At 43.1% G+C, this 21,903-nt stretch overlaps 1 protein-coding gene and 1 long non-coding RNA gene across 7 annotated transcripts in view; one reads left to right on the forward strand and one right to left on the reverse strand.

The window, feature by feature from the left end:
* tox2 (TOX high mobility group box family member 2) overlaps nt 1-21,903 on the forward strand; it is a 125,985-nt gene that overhangs the window by 21,415 nt on the left and 82,667 nt on the right. The window lies entirely within an intron of this gene.
* LOC147232739 (uncharacterized) lies at nt 639-18,105 on the reverse strand. Its single transcript, XR_015106392.1, has 3 exons — nt 18,059-18,105; nt 1,986-2,056; nt 639-796 (listed from the first exon to the last, which is right to left on the reverse strand). It is a non-coding gene; the product is annotated as an uncharacterized LOC147232739 (long non-coding RNA).

Raw genomic sequence — 21,903 nt, forward strand, 5'->3', positions numbered from 1 at the left:
TTAAATAATTCAGCAGCAGATTTAATTACACGGAAAGCGAAACAAGGGGGTCACAATTCAATCATCGCAGCCAATTCCATCTGTATGCAAGAAAATAAGTACCTCATGAAAAAGAATTATATTTGTTATTATTATTATTGTTATTATTTGGGATGTAAAAAGTGAAATGACAGCCCACGGGATTCGTATACGCAGAGTAATTATTCAGTCGGGTACAGCGGCCAGCTCGTACTTTGTCTTCACATCATTTTGGCAATCGCACCTCGGGCATAAGCCGCTTGGAACCGACTATAGAAAGAAACACAGTGGATCCTATAAAATCCTTATCTCGCTGCAAAAGCATGTAACGTTGGTCCCGATTCTACATTTAAAGCATTTGAATAAAGACACAACCACAAAATAGAATAAAGATAAAAATAAAGTTTCCATCCTCAATACTATGAATTGCATCCTATTCTGAATAATTTGTTTTTCTCTCAGGGGGATTTGTTCAGTCTGCTTTCCTTGGCTCATTTTGGACCCTCATTATGCATTCATGTATTCGTTTGTATAATGGGCAACGCTGCGGCTTCATTGGGCAAATCTCATCCTTTTTTTTTCTTTCTTTTTTTTTTTTTTTTGACGGCATTATGCACGGCACATTAATGGTCAAACATTCTCCTGGATTTCTATTTTCCTTTTTTTTCTCTCCTTTTTCTTCATCATTTCTTCTTCAAGTGGTTCTGCTGCCGAGGCTTTTCTGCAGAGTGAGCGGAGTGAGATCTCCTTTTGAACAGCCCCGGATTTGAATCGGCGGCTGAAAAAAGAAACAAAAAAGAAAAAAACTCATTAAATTAATGATTTGGAACTTTCTCTTTTTTTTTTCTTAGCCCTCCATAGGCCGCGGTTTGATCTTCTGAAGTGTCTTGCCAGGCATCCACCATTGTTATTTCTATTATGAATATTAAGCTCTTCGTATGTAACTGCAAGCGCTTCTGTTATTACTAGTATGAGATCATTAGATCTCTCTCATTATTCCTTTCATGAACATTGAAGCCATTGTCAAGGCTACAAGGCTAACAGTGTTAACGGCGCCATTGTTTTTATTAACATGAGATGTTTTTTTGCCTGACCCTCCCGACCCTTATACCCACGCCACCGTTCCACTTTCTTACTTGCTCTCTTTCAACCCCAACGGCTCAAGGCAGAAGGCCGCCCGCATCGAACTCTGTCCGAGGCTCCTGCGCCCCAAACTTAAGTGAGAAACTCCAATTTTCGCTTTGTCATTCCCCAACCATCGTAAACTAGACTCTTGATTTTTTTTTCTTTCCCTCTGAGAAAAAAATCATGCGGTGGGAGGAGGCCCTGTGGCTGGAAGTTAAAGAAAAACTACAAAAATGGCCGCTTGCAGCGAGGGGGACAAAATATGAGCGCCATGTTTGACTTCACCTAACATCGTGATACTTAGGGGTTCAGCAAACACCGGGCTTGGGCTTTGGGAAATGCTGTCAGACGACGCCATCTTCCATTGTGCAGACGGAGCTTGGAAATAATGGAGGTTGCCCACAGTTAAAAAGTTAAAAAGAAAAACTACAAAAATGACCGGCTCATTGTTTGGGGGATGAAATACAAGAGTTGGGTTCGACTTCAATTAACATTGTGATACTTAGGGTACAGGAAACACAGTTTGACAATGCCATCTTCTATTATGTGGACAGGGCTAGGAAATAACTGAGGTAAAGAAAATTACAAAAACCTTGCCCAGAGCTGAATTTTGAGGAGGATGAAATACAATTTCACCCAACGTTACGAAACCCGGGCTTTCGGAAACACTGTCGGACGATGCCACCTTCCATTGCCCGGATGGGGTTTGGAATCGGCGCGGACGGAAGCGTACAGTATTCCACTTTTCTGAAACTATATACATGTGATACCACGGGGCCGTATTCCTCAATGTCATTGATGCAGTTATATAAGAAAAGCTGGCTTGATAAACATCACCTCACCTGTAGCCGCCTCCCCCGAGCGCCACTCACCGATAGCCGCATTCCGCTAATAGTCTTGGGAGTGATTAGACCTTGGCGAGAAAGAAACACAGCGATGAAGTGCGCTTCTTTATGCGCCATTAGTGTTTTTTAAACCAGCATCAATCCACCTGCGTTTAGACCGAGTCGTAGCGTGAATAGGATGAAAGCGCCACTGAAAGAGACAGTTACTGATATCATGTCTCCCCAGGCGTTCATTAAACTGCCATTCATTCTTCCTCTTAGTCGTCCTCAGACCCCTCTCTTTGAACTCTAAATGAGCGCTCGCCTCTGGCGGAGACTCGCTAGGGAAAGTGGTGGATTCGGTCCCGGCCCGTCAATCAGGCAGATTACAAAATAGCTGTGTTCGAGCGAAGGGGCCGGGGATCGGTGCGCAACTTTGCGACGATGGTCACGGTTTTTGGGGACGTGTCTCGGGGGGGGGGCGTGGGGTCTGGCGCTCGCGTAGGCTCGACAACTGACAGGTCTGAATTTGAGCCGGGATGAAAGAAAATATGTGCCTTGTTGAAATTTAGACTCGAGTCAAAACAGGAAGTGACATACAACAACTGGGAAAATGCTGGCTATAAGTATTGATATATTATATGTATATATATCTTCTTCTTCTTCTTCTCTCGGCTTTTCCCTTCAGGGGTCGCCACAGTGAATCAACTTCCTCCATCTAACCCTAATATTCTATATATATGTACATGCATAAAGTTTTTTTCTCTTAATGTTTCCCATTGAAATCAATATAACCTCCATTGATCCGTTCTCCACCCACCAAAAACATGCTGCAGTCTTTTGAAACTTTTTTATGGGTTTCTTTATAGCAAAATTACAGAATGAAATTAAGGATTACCTCAATTATTACTGTGGTGTTCTTTCTGGTGTTCTTTTTCCCTTGCCAGCACCTGTACCCGGTGTTTCCAGCATGTAAGTAAAGCTTTCTCACATGAGTCTCTCACTAACGCTATCACCTGCAAGCTGGCTTTCATTAATCCAAGCTAACAATCACTTTTCTACCACTTTTAAGACTTGAGACCTTTGCTTCATTAGCGTGGTCGCACCTTTAGCCACATCAGCCATCTTTAGTTCATCTTTGTTCCTCAGAATTATACAGATGGTGCTCGGCGAGTTCTGTAATATCAACACCGCTCTCACGTTTGGCTATTATTTCCGTCTTCACATCGACTGTTATTCTTAACAACTCCTTAACACCACTATCGTTGCCTCTTGTAACTTTTTGGGCAGCCATAATGAGGGCTAACTTACTGAAAAAAAGCAAAATAAGCATTGTCACAGTAGAACAAAATGATGAACAATGAATGTAAACAACGCAGAGTAGCACGCACGACTGCTAATATGCTACAATGCCACAGCACGGAAAGCCTGTGACTTTGTTTGTGTGTTTGTACACCGAGGCTTGTTCTCGGGTCAACTCAAAAATTGAGCGAAAACTCTGTTCCAAGGTCGACTTGTTAAAGATTAGGGGCGTCTATTGTATACAGTTTATTTATGATGCAATGGCTCATTGCTCACTGTTAAACAGGCTTCTCTACTTTTTTGGGGTGCTTGCAAGACAAGTAGCTTAACGCTACAAATAGAGCAGTACCATAGGAAGTCCTGGGGGGGACAGTGTTAAGCAGAATGCTCAAGTGCAACCAACAAAAAGGAGAGGAAGATGACAACATGGAATCCATCCAGGTGCCGTCATTTACTTAATGGCGGATCAGGCTATCTCCATTTACTGCCATACTTGTTATTGTGCGAAACGAAACTCGGCACTTGGAAATGAAGTCTGCACTGCCCTCTACTCGACATATCGTTTCGCAACCATAGCAACGTGAAGCATGTATGTGGGTGGTGCGGTTGATGCACTCAAAACCCATTTATGTGGCTATGGGCATAAATGAGCTCTAATTGTACCATTAGCATTTTAGCCTGCATGTTAGCGTTGTGCACCTTTATGTTCCAGAATGAAAGTGACAGCATCTGGTATCGCTGCGTTCCAAAACCATAGAATAGGTGAATTCCAGTTTTCGCCCATGGGGCCACCGACTGTATAGCCCATCGCTTGTGTTTCCCGCGAGAGCTGATGCAGTGATGAAATAAGATTATGTGTAAGTCATGTGGGGGAGTTATTTTGAAGTGCAGGTATTGGATACTTTTTTTATAGAAAATTCATTTCTTTCCCCCCTCGGCTCGGCTATGCAGGTTCGGGAGATCAGATAGGCCCGTGAATAGAGCACAGTCTCTTAATTTCATTCTTTCATTCATGTTCTATGCTGCTTATCCTGCACCCAGGGTTGCTGCCATGCTGGTGCCTAACTCAGCTTCATTGGGTGAGAGGCAGAAAACAGTTCAACCTGTCATTGACATGTCAAATAGAGAAGTAGAACCATTCACTCATTCACATCATTTAGGGACATTAACCATCACACTGTCATTCACACATCAAATGGAGACATCAGTCATAAGTGAACTTAAGACCTACAAACATTCAGCCTCTCATTCAAACCTCATATAGAGACTAAAAACCATTCACTCTGTCATTCATGCGGAGTAATCACATAGAAAGTCTCCCCTGTTAGAAATAAAGCAGGGACCTTGCTGCTGTGAGGGGGCAGCGCTAACTGCCTTTTATTTTCTGTTAAAATATTGATATTTTAAAAGAAAAAAAAAAGCAAGATATAAAAGGTCACCGGCTGAATTATTTTTTTCCCCCCCGAAAAGGCCAAGAAGAAGTTCACTACTTTGCGTCGGAGCTGTCGTAAAAACGGCAGCGGCGGCGGCGGCGGCAGGGATGGGGTATGAATATAACCGTCTCTGGCGGCGCTCTGGAATATTACGAAATTAACACCTTGTGAAAGCTTATGTTCAAAACCTGTGAACATCAAAAAAAAAAAAAAAAAAACGAAAAAAAGATAAGTGAACTCGCTGCGCCTCCGGCGTCGGCAGGTGCATTTAAATATGAATGGCGGCGATTGAAAGGTTATGACCCATAAAGCAGGGGTGGGGGTCAGAGAAGGGGAGAAATGTCAGAGCGAGAATGGCAGGAAATGTGTTACTGACAAGGAAAAACCTGCCCCTGGTATTCTAGAGCCCCAATGTGTAAAAATAGGGCATTGGGCAAGAAGGCAGGAAACCAGCAGAGCGAGGCCTCGAGTAGGAATTTCTTCTGGGGAGGAGAGATAAGGGACTTAACTCCCTCCTGTCTGGGGCTGCGGACCTTCGCTACATGCGACGTGTGATCGCCGATCACTTATGCAGGCGAGGCAACCGGGGAGAGAGTGGAATAAAAAGATTCCAGCGTGTGTTTGTACGTGTGTCTGTGTGTGTGTGATGGGTTTTGATTACTTTACCTTTTAATTTGGGTCAGATCGGGTGTAAAAACAAAACGAAAGATCGAACCCGCGAACGAGGCCGAGAGCGAGACCGCTCGTGCATGCGTGTGTGTATATGTGTGTGTACGTGTTTGTGTGTGTCGGGTTAAAAAAGTGGAAGCGAGACAATAAACAGTGGCCTTATCAGACTCTGGGCAGAGCTTCCAAACTGATAGCTCAACATATCATTCCCTGGCTATTAGAAACAAAATATGACCTCCGCTGCTGTGATTTTTTTCTTTTTTTTTTTACCCTGTGTTTACAAGAACGGCTCTTCTGCAGCGATGGAGAATCCGTCCCCCTTCCCCCGGCGTTCCCACCTTATTTCGATTTCCCGCGGGATCCCACCAGAGCGGGAAGGTGGATTTTGACCCCTTCGGGGTGTTTTGCTTCTTCTTGGGGAAAAAGAAACGTGGGCGATTACATTGTATCAGTGAGAAACAAGTTGAAGTCGAACAAAGTGTAAATACCGCATCATTCGCGTGGTTTGTGCTTATTACTCATCTTCAACAATGGGGGTACAGATGTTAGTTAAATATTGTGAGTGTTTTCTTCCTGTTTTGACAACAGAAATAACAAGCAGGGTTCAAATTGATTAACCCTCCATCTATCATGTCCAAATCTGATGTATTTATTTGCAGATTGTTTTCTTTTTCCTCCTCTTTTAATTATGAGTAAAAGAAAATGGCGCATAAAAAAAAATGTTTGAGCCGTTCAGATTCCGTCATTAACCTTGAACCGGTGAGTGGGTCTCGCTGAGCTGCTACTGTGAATGAAACCTCAAAAGAGCAAAAAATAGCTTAAAAAAATTGACGTCTCGCTTTGGGTTCAACTCCAATTATGTTTTTTTGTTGAAATTTAAAAGCAAAAAAACAAATCAACAGTAACAAATATAGACAAGGATCCGATGGATAGGCCTTTTAAGTATATCGTGGAAGGCCTGGAAAATGATTGAAAGGAAGAAAACGCAGAAAGATCCTGGCCACGCTGGTGTTGCTGTGGGAAACCCTTCACACACTTTCCAAAATTTGGATTCATTCATTCATTATCTATGTATCTTTTCACAAAGTCAGGCTCACCGGGGTGCAGGAGCCTATTCCAGCTGTCACTGGGTGAGAGGCTATTCGAATTCACCCTCTCATTCACACATCACAGAGACATGCAAGAATTTAATTTATTGTCTAGACATGCAATAATTCACCCTCTCATGTGCATCGTGCAGCGACATACACTCATTCACCCTGTCAGTCATAGGGCATGTAGAAACATAAGACCTTTCACTCGCTCTTTCACACATAGTAAAGGGATACGATAATTCATCCTGTCATTCTCACAGCTTATAGAAAAATAAACTAATTCACCCGCTCATTCATACATTACATTGAGACATGCACCCATTCATCCTCTCATTTGTACACCTTATAGAAACATACAACCATTCACTTGCTCTTTCACACCTCATATAGGTATAAAATCATTCATTCACCCTCTAGAGACATATTATCATTCACTCTGTCATTCACATGTCATATAAAGATGTATTTCATTCACTCTTTCATTCATGCATCATATAGAGACAACCATTCACTCTGTCACTCACACATCACATCCATTCACACACCATATAAATAAACAATAATTCACCCTCTCATTTTTAGGTCACTTAGAAACATTCTACCAATCACTCGCTCATTCATACAAAAATTCATCCATTCATTCACACACCATATAGAAACATGACCATTCACCCTCTCATTCACACATCATACAGCCATTCACTCAGTCATCCAAGCCACACGCTCAGGCACTTGTGCGAAGCAAAGGTCCTGTGTGTCCTCAGCGTCACGACCAGGATGCGGCCTTCCTTGCGGCCATATTTTTGGGGACGAGATAATAACCTAAATACCTGTTGGATTTCTCTCTTTCCATTTTTGTGTTTCACCCTATCCCTGCCCCTCCATCCATCCATCCATCCATCCATCCATCCATCCATCCATCCCTCCTTGAGCCCCCCCTCCCTTATTCCCTCATGGTCACTCTCTTAAGTGATTGCTACATTTCATCTCATGGTAAATTGTCCGTCCGCCCGGTGAGGTATCATTATGCAAATGATGGGCAATTCAATTTTGGTTTTGGTTGGAAGGGGGGGAATTTCTAATTAGGGTCTCTGCACTCGAGATGGAGAGAGAGATGTGAAGGAGCGAGAGAGAGAGAGAGAGAGGGAGGTGGCAGAGAGGAAGTATCCACTCAGGAAATCAACCCTGGCGACTTGAGTTACTACACTCCTCGCCTGCTCTCATTCAGCTCTCTTCTTAACCGTTCATTTGTTCATTGGATGTAGCCGCCGCTAACCGCTAACCCTGCCGGGGTCTTTTTATTTTCCGGTTGTTTCCCGAAGCCCCGTTTGTACAGTAACGTTTGTCCCAGGTGTGTGTGTGTGTGTGTGTGGGGGGGGGGGGGGGGGCTATATTTTTATAGCTGTTGGATCTTCTCTAGATTGCTATGCTGCGTCTTGCTCCCTTGCAATTGCAATTTCTTCTCAGGGATAAATAAAGTTTCTCTGATTCTGATTCCAAGTGAATGGTTGGATGTCTGAAATGAATCATGAATGAATGATGTGCAAACCAAACAATTGCCGTTCGCTTTTGAAACGATTCGTTGAAATCGAAACTCAGGATTTCAGGTTATATCAAAAAATGAGCAATGAAAAAAGAAAGCACCAGTTAAGCTGCTGCTTCGTTTCTCTTTGAAGTGTCAAACTATTTAGATATGAGTTATACTTTATTGATACCCATAGGGGAAATTCGTTTGTCATAGCACAGCAACAATGACAATAACAATAAATATTAATAATAGAGAGAAAATTAAAAGATAGCAAAAACATCAAAGAATAGACAACAGAATGAAAAACGATCCCTTATTTTTTACATATATGTACTATATATATATATATTCCATTAAAATGCTTGTAAAAAGTACCTTTTAGCTAATAAATCAGTAAAGGGGAAATTGTTGGTCCATCAGTTTGTTCCATACCATTCACACATCATATCCAAACATAAGGCCATTCACCCTCTCATCCAAGTTTCTAATAGAAAAATATAACCCTTCACTCACTCATTCACAAGTCATAAAGAGACATTCACTCTCTAATTTTTGGACACATCTGGACAGTGTAGGGCAGGGGTCTCGGACTCGTGGCCCACAGGCCAATTTGCGGCCCTCAAAACATTAATTTGTGGCCCCCTGTCTAAAATCAAATCTTTGTGATAGTGCGGCCCGTGCCTTATACTCACAATCCATCTGGGGGTTTTATACAGTGAGTTAAAAAAAAAAAAACGGGCTAGGAAAAAATTAAAAAGTACCTTTGCAGTGTATTTTTATCCTAAAAATTTGAAAACAAAATGATTTTTTTGATGAAAACACATCTAGTGACATTGTTAAAATGATCTTTTCCTTATTTCTATAAAAAAAAAAAAAAAACAATCCCAAACAAAAAAAAAAAAAAAAAATTAAAAAGATTATATTAATAACCAGAATGGACACCATTAGCCTTGTAAACATTATACCTCCTCTTATATATGCTACAAATCAATTTGCTAACAGATTCTAGTGGCAAATATTCCCACAGTGACAAGATTTTCTCTTTTAACTCAGCAATATTTTAGGGTGTAATTTCTTTTTTAATATTAATTCGTCATGTATTTTGCAGAGGAACAGTTCATAACGTATAAAGATTTTTATAATTTACTTCATTTACACCATAACAAAGGAAATTTTTGGACTTGGTGTTACTTCTACGTAATGATTTTACTGGTCAGGCAACCTTGACATATAATTTGGCCGTATGTCGCCCCTGGACCAAAATGAGTTTGACACCCCTGGTGTCGGGTCTCCGACGATCCTCCTGATTTTTGGTCCGAGGGAGGAACCGGAAGAAACTCGCGCAGACACGTGGAGGATCCACGCAGAAAATCCCTCCTGTCGGATTCGAACCTGAGACCGCCTTGCTGCTGGGCGGGAGCGCTAACCGCTGTGAGCATGACCGTCCAAAACGAGTCTTCATATCGAAACTTACATATCGATATTGATATTTTTTTTTCTTTCGTCCCGTCTTTCCCGGTGTGAGAGATGTAGTACGCAAAAAACAGCAGACTATTTGTTTGTGTAACATAAACGCGGTATTTTCAATTTTCAATCTTTCTATCTAAACTATCCATTATGGCACCGCGGGGCTCAAGTGGCACGGCGGCTCCTGTGTCAGGGGGACGCCGTGGATATAATTATTACATCTGCCGTTCGTGCTGGTTTTTGATTTTCATTTTTGCTCAGTGATTTTTTTTTTCTCCCACGTTGCAGCTTTAATTTGATGGAGCGTCTTTCTTTTCTTCATGGTGGTAACAAAGCGAGGGGGGGGCTGTTGGGGTGTTGGTGGCGGTGGGGGTTGTTATTTATGCAGTGGCCCGCAGGGACAAAATATTTCCTACAGGGAGAGGAAAAGAACACAAAACCATGGTGGTCAGAGCGTTTCATCTTGATTAAGTGAATGGGCTCCGTGTTTGTGTCTGTTTGTCGCTTTCGGTTACGATTTCATTAATTCCAATGCTTTTTCCTTTTCACTCCCCCGAGCTCTGCATTGCGCTCCGGTCTGCAATGTTCATATTGTTTCGCGTGAGTTTTCCCACATTTTACATGCACGTGCACGCGGATGCACATATACACACACGTGCGCACAACAGTAAACTATCACTCATATCGGAAGGGAAAAGTAAAAAAGAAAATGCATGAAACAAATTAATAAAACTATCAGGATGTTGTTGGTGACAGATAAGCATTCACCCTCTCATTCATAAGTCTTATAGAGAAATACAACCATTCACCCTCTCATTAAAATGTTATATAGAGGAAGACAAATCACCCTGTCATTCATGCATCATAAAAAGATATACAACATTCACACATGCATTTATAGGTCATTTCGTGACATTCAACCATTCAACCATAGGTCATATAGAGGACAACAATCGTTCACCCCATCATTAACACGTCCAATAGAGAAATTTAACATTTCAGCCACTTATTCGTATCTTATATAGACATACAACCCTCTCATTCATTCACAGGTCATTTAGGTAAATTCAATAATTTACGCATTCATTATAGAGACATACAACGTTCACCCTCTCATTGATACCTTATTTGGAGACGTACAACCATTCACTCTCTCATGCAAAGGTTCTATAGAGGATGACAACCATTCACTCTTTCATTCATGTGTTATATGGAGGCATACAACCATACACTCGTTCATTCATTAATAGGTTATTTAGTGACATTCAACCATTCACCCCCTCATTAACATGTCAAATAGAGAAATTTAACTATTCACCCGCTATGTCTTATATAGAGACATACAACTGTTCACTCACTCATTCATTCACAGGTCATTTTGTTACATTCAACCATTCGCTCATTCATTCATACATCTTGTAGAGACGTGCAACCGTTCACCCTCTCATTTATACCTTATTTGGAGACATACAACGATTCGCTCTCTATTCACGTCATATTGAGACATACAAACCATCCACCCTTTCATTGATAGGTCATACAGAGGAAGACAACCATTGACCCCCTTTTTAACATGTAAAATAGAAAAAATGAACCATTCACCCTCTCATTCATGTGTCGTATATCGACATACAGCCGTTCACTCACTCATTCATTCATAGGTCATTGAGTGACATTCCACCATTCACCCTCTAATTTATACATTATTTGGAAACGTACAACATTTACTCCCCCAATTCACGTCATATTGAGACATACAAACCATTCACCCCCTCATTCATACATTTTGTAGAGACATACAAACCATTCATCTTCTCCTTTTATATGTCAAAAAGAGCAGTGTTTCCTTAAAAACATTTAATTGTTCTTCCTGTCACTGTTATCTGCATTGAAAAAAATATTTTTTGGACCAATCAGGTCAAGGTGGCATTGACTTCTCATTTATATGCCATTTAGAGGACGACAACCATTCACCCCCTCATTCATGCATCATATAGACATACGACTGTTGACCCTCTCATTTTTGGACTGCGTGAGGAAACCTGAGAAATCCCAGAAGACAAGGGCAGAACGTGAACACGTAAAACACCCACCTCCTGCCAGAATCGAACCTGCGACCCTGTTGCTGTGAGGCAGAAGCGCTAAGGCCTCATCCGACACATTGAAAGCCACCCCCATATTGGCCTTTGACCTTTTGCATTTCCCTCCTTCATGACGGTTTCTTAAAATACCGTCTGAATCACCCCGACCCTCTACAGCTAAAGGAGAAGTATTACAAATACCTGCATTTTATGGATATACAGATCATTTACTCACATGTATTGTAGTATATTATGCAGAATTTATTTTTAAATGTAGTGTTTCTCCTTCCATGTATTCTTGACTTCTGCTATCCTTAAGAATATATATAAACGGCGATGGTGAATCAGTTACTTTTTAGGCCTCCAAAAACGGGCAAATCCCCACAACATACCGTCATACCTGACACACACACACACACACACACGCACACGCACGCACGAACAGAGAACAGAGGATTCAGCTGAGCTCAGCAGCTCACCCTAGGCTGTCAAATTTTCTGTCAGCACAGCCCAAGAATCACAATTGGACTCTTTGGGAGGCATTAATTCAAAGCGCCGTAACAATGCTCTCTGAAACCAAATCAACTGGCTGTAGTCAGCATATCAACTCCCGGCTAACTTCCTCTCCCTCCCTCCATCCTTCCCTCCACTGCTCTCTCCCTCTCCATCTCTCTCTCTCTTCCCTCGCCTCCTCCAACCTCATCTCACTGCGAGCCGTCTGTCCTCACCGCCGGCTCTCGCTCCTTCCTTCTGCTAAATACAACGCGGAGCCTCCCCTCCACCAACTCCCCCGTCGTTCCGAACACGGGACGCCGTTGACCTCCGCCGCAGGGTGTGTGTGTGTGTGTCGTAGTCGCGTTTTCTGATATTTAATCGCGCCAATTAGACAAACCGCAACACCCAGCGGGGATACGGCGGCGGCAGACAAGGAAGAGGAGCGCTCGATAAAACCGGCACAGATGTAGCATTAATAAAACAGGGAATAAAACGACGGAGATTAAATTGATCGCCTACCGCGGAAACAAGCGTCGCGACACATATCGAGATTGTCTGGTCGCAGATTAGCCGGATGCTAATTCATTATATATTGCTATATGATCGCCGATAACCCCATCGTATATTGGATTACTCTTGACCTCTCACATAGCGGCGTTTATTACTTCATCGCCGGGCTGCTATCGGATTTCTTCCCTCGAATACAGACATTCACCAATATATTTATATTTTTTTAGGTTGGGGGGGGTTGTTTCTCCTGAGCGCTCCTTGACACGCCCAATCGAGAAAAGATCGATCGGAAAAAAACGGCGGAACTTCGCGATCTTTTGCGAACGAGAGTCGGAGTTGGTTTTTTTTTGCGTCCTCCAATCGGATTGCGGACAGTTTTATTAGTGTGGTCCATCTGCTTGCTTGTGTCAAGTACGAGGAGCAGGTGTGCGAGAGTGTGTGTGTGTGCGTGTGTGTGTGTGTGTGAGAGAGAGAGAGAGAGAGAGATGGTGTGAGTGTGAAGGAGACTGTCAGAAAAGAGAGCAAATTCCCATCTTTATGCTTGTTCTTTTTTTTTTTCTTTTTTGCAGTTTTTCTAGTACATTTTGTCCTTGGCAGGAGGTGCGGCGTAATACAAAAAAAAGGCATAATTAATCATCTGATTGCCTCACGTCGGCTCCGTTGTAGATGGCGCTTGATTACTTTTGCTTTCATTTAAACTCAACCAATTTACTCTTTTAATTTTTTTCTCGCTTTGATAACTCCCACAACAAACTACAAAGCAGACGCTTTAATTACATCTCTAACTTAATTTATTTATATATATATTCATTTATTTATTCTCCCCGCCGCGAGTGATGTCGTGTTTAATCCACTCAGTAATCCACTCAGCCAACTGAGGAGTGGCGGAGCACCGAAAGACTTCGCTCCGGATCTGGAATCGGCTCTTCCGTGACGGACAGAGCGAGAAAAGTTGTGAAAATCGCCGGAATGGGCGCGAACCATTCCGACGCTAGTTTACCTGCGGGATCCACTCGTAACTCTGAACCGAGACGCACCTTGTATTAACGTGTTGAAATCAATTCATGCGTCAACTCAAGATGTAGAAGAATCGTTCTGTCATCCAACCATTTATCTTCTTATTCACACGAATGGTGACAAACAAGCTTTCACTCATTTACGTCATAGAGAGATTTTCAACCATTCGCTCTCGTTCAGGTTCTTCCTGTTAGTCCTCTATTCACATTTTGAGCTTGGCAATTTGTTTGTGCGGCGCGTTCTTCTGATTGTCCTTTAACAGCTCAAAGAAAACATTTATACACACACACACACCCATACACAGGTGCGCGTTAGCTTTCTTGCCGAGTGTAACTTCTGTCTGTCAGTCAGTAACAGCTGCTTAACCAGCAGTGTAAACATTAATCTCTGCTAATGTAGCTGAGCATCCACTTCCTGTTTCCATCATATCAAATGAAACCGCAGTCCCAGAGGCAATGACTCACTTTTAACATTTGCTGCTCCCAGATGTTCATTTCCTATTTTTAGTCAACTGAAATGTTCATTCATTCATTGATTCATTCATTCATTCAAAATACCACTCTCACCCAATACTACAACAATTCACCCTTTCATTCACGTCATATAGTGACATTTATTATCCTGTACCAGCTATCATTGGGTGAGAAGAGAGGACCGGTTGCCAGCTGGGTCAAATGGACACATATAGAGATAAACAACCATTTATTCGCTCATTCACATGTCATGAAGGGATATAAACAACCACTCAACCTCTCATCCAAAAGAATTCACTCTTTCATTCCCTCATCCTACACAGGCATACAAGTCTTGCTCCTCGCAGTCATATGCCACGTTGACACACAGCTGTTCACTCTTTCACTCACACGTCATACAGAGGCATACACCCTTTGGCTCTCTCATGTAGATGAGCAACCATTCACTCTTTCATTCACTTGTCATACAGAGACTTACAACCTTTGAATTCTCATTCAAATGCCATGAAGAGACATAGAACAATTCACTCTTTCATTCATTTGTCATATAGAGACTTACAACAATCACTCTTTCATCCCGCCAAGACAAAACCATTTACTCTTTCATTCACATGTCACACAGGGACTTACAGCTATTAACCCTCTCATTCACACACCATATAGAAACATACAATAATTCATCCTCTTGTTAAAATGTCATATAATGGCTTACAACAATCACTCTCTCATTCATACATCACATAGAGATGTAACACCACATGTTGCCCTGATCTCACTTTTATTTTTCACTTATTTAATGCCTGTTACATGTTGTCTGTTTAGCACCGTCAACCAAAGCAAATTCCTTGTAGTTGCAAAATTACTCGGTGAATTAAGCAATTCTGCGCTAATCAGCCCCCGAAGTCAGACCTACATTGTCAGTCTAAGGGACCTGCCTTAGTATCCAGTGCTTCGCTAAAGCTGCGTCTAACCATCAGCCAATGTACAATGAGCTTCTGATTTATCAGCCCCAGGGCTGGTATTCGGTATAATTCCTAAATAAAACCAAAAAAAAAAAACAGAAGATTTGTGACAAACCTGAAATCAAACCATTTTAACGCGTGAATCCGATATTAATTGTCGAGGACTTTTTTTCTCTTCTTCTCAATCACATCTCCACTGCAAGTGGGGACATTTTCTTTCATACCGACTCAGATTTCTCTCTTCTCAGGCTGTTCGTTTTTGACGTCCTCGCTCATATCTTTAGCGTCAGACCGCCGAATGTATCGCGGGCTCGTATTCATGTACTTTTCTTAAGACGGGTGGGGTTGTGGGTGTGTGGAGGGGGATCGCTGTGTCTTTCATAATGCCGAGAGCACGCGTTTGCATTTCGGCTCTTCTTGAAAGGAGAGATACGCCGTGGTGGCGGAGGAGGCGGAGGGGGCGTCTGATGCAAGAGGTTGTGTTTGAGTGTCTACAGCTGATGCTTTGGGCTCCAGTGTAAACTGTTATCTGAGTCGCTTAGCCAAACAGAATCGCTATTGGAGGGACGTATAAACAAATGAGATGGCCCCCGGGAGGAGAGGTGTGAGCCCGATACTGTGCAAAAAAACGGAGCCTTCGGAACGATATGGCACAAAGGGAGGGGACGGTTAAATTAGCGAATTGTTGTAATCGGTTTATCCGCCGCGGCGAACGGACCCCACTGTTGAACCGTTGCTGCGAGCAAGAGGTTTTCAAAAGCACGGCTGGTAGCTTGAGACGGGCCCCCGGGCCCCGGGTCACTTCCTGGTTGTGGCTGGGGCCGCTTCGTATTTGGCTGGTTAATCATGACGGCTGTCATAAATTGGTTTTTTGGTTGTGGAATCAGAATCAAAATCACTTCATTTGTTCCCAAGGGGCAGTTGGAGGGCACATGGGGTACATTAGCATCACAGAAAGGATGCGGCATTTAGATAGAAAACCATAAAACTGCATAATAGACTGTAGCTTTATACAAATCGCTGTGCAACAAGAGAAAACTGAGCGTCTGTACAAATAAATTATGATGTTCGTGGTGATTGGCCTCAGTATTAGAAAGTTCGATTCCTACAAACATGCAGGAGGTTCATTCACCTTCAATGGTTTTTTGTCTTTATATGATGTTTTGGCCATTACTTTGTGACGTGAATGAGAGGGTCAATAGTTGTATGTCTCTGTGTGAATAGTATTTATTTACGTAACATGAATGAGAGGGGGAATGGATGTATGTCTCTTAATGACTTGTAAATGAGAGGGTGAATATTTATACATCTCTTATTTGTGGCTCTGTGATTGATTGAAAACCCAATGCCTTTCACCCACTGACAACCCTGATTCACGATCGTGAATGAATAAACGACTGAATGGTTGTCGAACATCTTTAAGCACATTATCATGTGGTCTTTCTCACTGTACCTCATGGAGTGTACTTCATCCTTCCATTTGTAATAACTTTTAATATCCAAAAATGTCAACGCATTCCTACAGGCTTGCGGCAAGGGGGAGGGGTGTTTTGATAACCTTACACCAAGGAATAAATAACTGAAGAGCCCAAGTGCATAAAACAAAAGACCATCCGTTCCAGAGATGTGCAGGAAGAAAAAACCTACTTAGTTTGTTGCACTTTCTTTTTTTTTTTTTTTTACTGACAAGGGGGGGGGGTTGTGCTTCCTTGCAGCGGTGCTGCGAGCATCGCTGTAACCTTCTAGTCAAACCAAAAAAAAAAAAAAGAACAGTGAAATTGTGATGTTCGCTCTGATATTGACTGTCAGGCTTCCACAGTGTCGACGTCCATTATGTAATGCGTTTACGCAACGGCATCGACATGAGGGGCCGGTGCGTTCCCATCCAGCGAAAATATCAAAAATAGCGGTGAAATAACATACAGAAAACTTAATTGCGGGCTTATTTTAACTTTCTTTTTTCTGCGTGAAATATTTTGCACCACGGAACACCCGGCGCCGGCGTGCACGCCGCTCTGAGTGCATATTGTATAAACAACACTGGATACCGTCTCCATACTGTCTAAACACATTGTGTACGTACATGCATAGCTGTGTGTGTGTGTGTGTGTGGGCATGCATTTCTTTGTGAATGCGTGTACTGTATATTGAGTGATTGGGTGCGCCCTCCCTTCCCCCCTGCCCCGTCCGCCGTAAGCCTTTCGCATTCTTTTCATCAGCGCGCTCTGATGTGCACGGGGCCTTTTAGCTAATCTGGGAAGAATGCCGGCTACAGGAACACATGTGTCCCATTAAGTCCTGATCTGCGTAAATAATATAACATGTAACGGCTAATGTTACAGGTAACTGTAGCCCCACAGCTGTGCCTGTGGCTTTGCTCCCTCCCTTTCCCCCGCCGCCCCTTACAAGTCAAAATCACATCAAAGTCAAGTCAAAGTCAAGTCAAGGTCAAGTCAAAGTTAGCTTTGTTGTCAATTCCTCCACTAGTACTGAACATACAGAGAAGATGTTCCTCACAATTCCACGGTGATATGAAATTAACAAAATAATAATAATGATAAGGTGCATATTAGCACGAGATCCGAGTCACGAAAGGGCAAAGTTGGTTTTAGTCGGCCAATGTGACACCGTGGCCAGTGTGTTTGTTTTAAAGCTCCTGAACGGACGACTCTTAAAGTGATCTGCGAACTCATCGTTTGAGAGCAGTTGGGACACCACTGAGTTTTTTTTCTTTTTTAGTAGAACTGTCAATAGAGATCAAGCGCCTCTTGCGCAGCTCTGGACGGGGTTAAACTGCAGTTAAATGTTGCCATGGGGACGCCTGCTGCTTTTGTTTCCGTCGAGGGGGGCTGATGCGCCGCATATGGAACGGTGCACTCGGCCGCCTTGTGCACGAACAGGTGACCGTCCGCAAAAGTAGCACCGTAGTTGTTTTGGTTTTTGGACACGAGAGATCATTAGATTTACACACGGGTTGTTTTGCAATGATCGGATTATGGTCACATGACAGCCATAACCAGAAATGCTGAGACGAGTTAAAATAGTAGAGCTAGAACGCACCTCCTTGTTCTGAAGGGTCCATTGTCTGAGAAACACACCGATCCTTCCTTTTGGTTTCAGCGGGGAGATGGAGGGAAAGTCCCGCCTGTCTCCGAACACGCCTCCCCAGCCGCGGAGGATGGCGGTCGCTTCCTGGTGTGGTGCAGCGTCTTCCTGCGACGGCTCGCCGAAATCACTCCGAAAAGCCTTGCTTAGACAGACAGTTAATTTCTGATGTTTTATTAATTTGCCCTCAAAACGCGGAGAAGAACCATTTGGTTCTGTGGGATCATCAAACAAATTCAAAGTCTGGACAGAAACTTGAAGAAAAATCTGCCAGAGGACGCGTGCAGGGGAACAATGATTCTCGCACTTGTGAATTGTTAGGAGCCGGCGAGGAAACGCGAGGAGTTTGGCCGCGGCTGTTCCGGGTGCCAGCGCTCCTAATGAGTCTGTCAGGCCCGGTTAGTGCAGCCAGGTCCGCCCGTGTCCCCTCCAGGCTGCAGACAGCTGTTATTAGCATCGTAATGGTACGCCGCGGGGCCAGATTAGCCTGGCACAGTGGACAAATATCAAACATTCACTTACCGTGGCTTCTTTGCTGGCTAAGCAGCTATTCTTGCAAGGCATTCGTTCAGCTGTGACGCTGGCAAGCTATTAAACGAGCCTTGAACAAAAAAAAAAAAAAAAAAATAGTCCCATTGAGAAATGGATTACAGTACAGTAGCTCATTGCAAGACAGAGAGAGAGAGGATCTGGAAAACAAACATAATCGGCCGTGAAGGCAAACATCTTTGGATCGAATGATTTTTTCTTTTTTTTTTTTTTTTATATATATATATATATATATAAATCAGATGCGGGTAAAATGGATATCTTGTTTGCTCAGACTAAGCGAGGCGTCTTGTCATCATTTATTTTTTTCTATGCAATACGGCCGCTGATGTCTGCTCATCTGTTTTCACCTTTGATAACGAGTGCAGGAAAGCCAAACCTTACGCAGCGAACACAATATAATATATTCACACTTAGTTTTTTTTTTTCACATTTATGATACATTGCTGGGCTGCAACTTTTGTAAGTCGCTTTGGATAAAAGCGTCTGCTAAATGACTGTAATATAATGTAATGTGATGTAATGACGAATGTTTCAATAGTAATGACTTGTCTGAACAAAGAAATGACAGCCTTTATTAATGTTACTTGCAGAAATAAGATACCAATAATATTTTCCTTTCATAACAAAGTTTGTCAAGCAAATATTCAATTCAATCGTCAACAAAGAAATGCAAGCACTAATAGAAAGGCTTGTCTCCGCCTTAAATAAAAGTGCATTTTTTTTTGCATGACACCTAAAGGGACTGACAAAGTTTGTTAACCAAACCAGTAAATACTCCAGAGTTCCAACTGATGATGAAATAAATGTTTCCCGGTTTAGTCACAAACTTTGGACCGCTTTCTTTAGCGTTAGCCTAGCTTTGGACCGCCTCCACGCCTCTGCTTTCTTCTTCCTTTCCCGGGTGAACTTTTGCTATCATCAAAAATTCAGGAAAAGGTAAGATGTGTCACTCTGAGCTACCTCAACCAACTGCGGCAAAATGTTGTTTAGTGTGGCTTTGCATACCGCGAAATACACACAAAGAAGCAACAAACAACCCATCAACTACTTTTACAATTTCCAATTGACTATCGCGACAATTGGCGTTAGCGCCTGGCTAGCATAGTGGACTATTAGTGGACTATTCAAAAACAATGAAGAGTGCAAAAGAGGCAAGTGTGAGTTGTAAGGGTTTGGACGCGCATCACCGCAGCCCAGTTGGATTTCACAAAATCTTGCAGCCGCACACACACTCCGACACGTGCATGCCGTCCAAAGGTCGACATCCATGTGGATTTCTCGCTGTTGTTACATCGGCGTGGTGTTCAGCTCTGATCCGTTCCGCGTTGTACGTCATCGGCCAGTAAAAAGGGGTTCTTGTGGTTGACGGGGACAGCGAGTGAACATTAAACTAGACATTGCTGAAAGCGACGTGAGTTGTGCATGAAAGTGAGTCGGGAGGGATGTGAACTCTGAATTTAGCAGAAAAAGTGAAGGCTGAATCTGAAATGTTGTTGTGCGGGAGATGTGGTGGCGAGGAACCCACCGATAAGTCGTCAGCTGAGGAGGTGCGGGAGCATCTTCGCTGTCCGTCTGGAAGGGAGATCCCGGCAGGGATGGGGTTTAAATGTGACCCCTGATTTGGCAGTGTGTGTGTGTGTGTGTCCACGTGTTAGAGGATCAATTTTGTGTTGTTTTGTAGCCAGTCAGCAACAGTGATCACAGCTTATCCTGCACTCAAGGTCTATCCCAGCTGTCATTGGGTGAGAGGTGGACTGGTCGCCAGTTCATCACAGATATAGAACACAACATTCACTCATTCAACATTCACTCATCCGTTACACATTATATGGACACGACAAGCCATTTGGAGGCTTACTGCCATTCACCCTCTCGTTCATATGTCATATTGGAGCATATGGCCATTCGCTCATTTATTCTCATGTCATATAGAGCAATATAACCATTCACCCTCTGAAATAAAGAGACATTCATCCATTCATTTATTCAGCGATCATGTAATCATTCACATATTGTATGGAGACAACCAACCACTCACATGCCTTAAGACATGCAACTATTCATCCTGTCATTCGCGCGTCATCTAGAGGTAAACAAGCAGTCACCCCCTGTCAAATAGAGACATTCAACCATTTACTTTTCATTCACACCTCATATTGAGAGATTCAACCATTCACTCGTTCATTCACAAATCGTATGCAGACATGCAACCATTCACCCTCTCATTCGCGGCTCACATAGAGGAATGCAATCACCCTCTACCATATAGATATGAACAACATTCACCCTCTCATTCACATGTCATATAGAGATATACAGCTCTTCCCTACGATATTTGCCAATGTGACACAGTTTGGTTTCATTAATTACAAACGCTTTTGGAGTCAAATCCTTATCAAAGGCAACGGCCTTGCTGAACTTAAAATTTCTCAAATCTAAAAGTGCAGGTTTTGGAAATAAAAGCAGGCGAAGCGATGCCCTGCAGAGGTTTTATAATCTGTCACTCCACGGGTAGCGTTAAGCCAATGTTGATCCGGTCGCATTTCCTTTGTTTATAATACAGTGATTGCCTGCTGGATAATAACATACACACACACACACACACACACCCACACACACACTCCCCCTGGTCAGCGAAGCATGAATAACGGAGGCGTTTTTTGAGCGTAAGTGTCGCAGTGACATCGGGGATGTCGTGGTGAATCCGGGGGAAGCCCCCCACCGCCGTGGCGGCGGGCCGCCTCATCTCCTCCTGGCAGAGGAGACACTTGTTGCGAATCATTAGCCTCCAAAGCGGCGAGGGCTTTGCCACCACTCCTCCGGGTTTTAAACCGCCCCCTGCCCCCCACGGGGGGAAGCCAAGAGCGGGCTCGGAATTCACCGCGCTCTTAATTATCAGCTGTGTAAATGATGGAAAAATGGCGGATGTTAGGCGAAGGAGGCCCGGGCAGCTATCACAACAGCGCTGAGCCTCCCTTATCCAGTTATTGTGTGCGGTATGTCACCGTGAGGTGATGAGATTTAACATGGCAGCTAATGTACAGGCTCTCCGGCCCTGCAAGTGTATTAAACCTGATTTCGGTTTCCAATTACGCACAGCTACGCGCCGCGTATGGCGTGCCAAGGAATTTGCCTCTTAAAAAATATGCAACGATAGAAATGATGAGAACTCTCCACCCGTGTGAGGGGTGTGAAATCCAGGCGGATGAAAAAAAAAAAAAAAAAAAGCAAAGAGAAATCAGGATCCA

This window comes from Fistularia commersonii, chromosome 7, assembly GCF_037954325.1.
Source record: "Fistularia commersonii isolate RoL2024-O1a breed Wild chromosome 7, RoL_Fcom_v1.0, whole genome shotgun sequence".
In the NCBI taxonomy this organism is placed as follows: domain Eukaryota; kingdom Metazoa; phylum Chordata; class Actinopteri; order Syngnathiformes; family Fistulariidae; genus Fistularia; species Fistularia commersonii.